The 2,078-nt window shown below is 43.2% G+C and overlaps 1 long non-coding RNA gene across 1 annotated transcript in view; it reads right to left on the bottom strand.

Moving 5' to 3' along the window:
- Positions 1 to 1,183: 1,183 nt before the first annotated feature.
- Positions 1,184 to 2,078, bottom strand: part of LOC109372862 (uncharacterized) — a 12,611-nt gene continuing 11,716 nt past the window's right edge. Inside the window, exon 2 of the long non-coding RNA XR_002122109.1 lies at positions 1,184 to 1,885. This is a non-coding gene — a long non-coding RNA (uncharacterized LOC109372862). The remainder of the gene's footprint in view (positions 1,886 to 2,078) is intronic.

Genomic DNA, 2,078 nt, shown 5'->3' with positions numbered 1-2,078 from the left:
AAAATATTATATGGGAAATTCCAGACATAAAGAATTCAGAAGTTTTAAGTTGAGCGCTATTTCTGAGTAGTGATGAAATCCTGTGCATTGGGCTCCTTCCTGCCCAGGACGTGTGCTCTCCCCCTTTGCCCAGCGTCTCACGCTGTACACACTCCCTGACCGTTAACCACTTGGTAGCCACCTGCTTGGTTATCACATCGACTGGGGAGGTATCACAGTGCTTGTGTTCAAGTAACCCTTATTTTACTTAATCATGACCCCAAAGTGCAAGAGTGGTGATGCTGGCTATTCAGATATGCCAAAGGGAAGCCGTAAAGTGCTTCCTTTAGGTGAAAAGGTGAAACTTCTTGACTTAACGATCTCACATCATCACAAGAAGGGTGAGTACGTATAATATATTTTGAGAGAGAGACCACATTCACAGAACTTTTGTTAGAGTATGTTGTTATAATTGTTCTGTTTTATTATTAGTTATTGGTATTAATCTCTTACTGTGCCTGATTTATAAATTAAACTTTATCATAGATATNGCCACGCCATTGAAGGAGGTGGGTGGGTGATAAAGACAGGGGGTAGAGGGACCTCACAAGGAACTCAGAACCAATGCTCTGTCCCTTTAGGGACTGAGAAGAGCCCACTTTGCAGTAAGGCACTCTCAGATATACCGCCCCCATACCTACCTATTTAGTTCTCTAAAATGTCCTTCTGAACAATCCACTTCCTGAGTTAAAGCATGGAGCCCATAGGTCATTTTTTAAAGTTATTCATAAAGGAAGTCATTCACTTATTCATTCATTCATTCTTCAACAGATTGAGCCTCCATTAGATGCCAGCATTGGGCTTGGAACTAGGGATATAATGTAAACAGAACACACGTGACTCCTATCTACCCAATCCTACAGCCTAAAAGGGGAGGAAAATAATAAATTGCAAAATGCTGTGATTAGTACTAGGACAAGAGAATTAAAAGGTGCTAGAAAGAAAACATAGTAGGGGTCCCTCACCTTGTCAGAACATTAGGGAAGGACTGAGAGCTATGCTGAGTAGGAGTTAGGCAAGCAAGGTGGGGAAAGGAATTGGTGGAGGGATATCCCAGGAGGAGCTAATAGCAGGTACAAAGGTCCTGAGGTGAAATATCAGGCTGCACATAAGGAACTGAAAGAAGTATAGAATGGGAAAGAAGAACAATAAATGATCGTTTTAATAATAGACCAGGTATACAAAAACAAAGAAATTATACTTTAATTTTATGACAACCAACCAACACATTCCCCAGTCAGATCTGTTTCCTCCTTGAAGGGGTGAGGTAGGGAATTTATATGAAGGCTCAGGGAAGGTTTCTAATCTTATTCTCTGAGTTGGGAGGCCAGAGAACCAGTTCGTAGACCTCTCTGCTCTTGGATTTGGAACTGTTAGAAACTGCGTAGAGGAGAGGAAATTTTAGAAACTTGCCTATCAGCTCCACGCTAATTTATGGTTTCCCAGGCAACTCCCTGCATTACTAAGTAGCTCGAATTGACATAAACTTTGGGCAGAGCAATTTAGCAACACATGGTAGTTCCTGGCATTTTCCTCTTTGCTCTCAGCTCCATTTTTGCTGTTCCATGCTCTGCTCTGCAGGGCCATCTACAAAGTTTTCAGGGCCTATGCAAAATAAAAATGCAAAACCCCTTGTTCAAAAAGTATTGAGAATTTCAAGAGCGTGACAGCACCAGGCCCTTCTAAGAACAGGACCCTGTGTGGTTTCACAGATCAAATGTCCATGAAGCTGGCCTTGCTGCTCTGTATCACATTGGAGCTCGACCCTGCAAACTACTCTTCCAGACTTCTTTGCCATCTTGCTTCTGATTAGGTTCAATCAGCATTGGTGGGGCAGAAGGGGCCACTGGAAGGCAGGAAGAAAGAAGGCATTTGTATCCCTCTCTGCTTCTGGATACAGCTGAAGCAGTGCAGCATCCTTTGGTGGTTCCAGCAGCTGCAGCGGCGGCTGACTATGGTCCTAGCATTCTGCAGTGACTCTAGTGGTAGCATCAGTGATTTCAAGAGCAAACACCATCTTCATCACGTTCAGCAACGAG

This window comes from Hipposideros armiger, unplaced genomic scaffold (assembly GCF_001890085.2).
Source record: "Hipposideros armiger isolate ML-2016 unplaced genomic scaffold, ASM189008v1 scaffold_668, whole genome shotgun sequence".
Taxonomy (NCBI): Eukaryota; Metazoa; Chordata; class Mammalia; order Chiroptera; family Hipposideridae; genus Hipposideros; species Hipposideros armiger.
The sequence above is the reverse complement of the archived record's forward strand: the minus strand, read 5'-3'. Positions and strand labels throughout refer to the sequence as shown.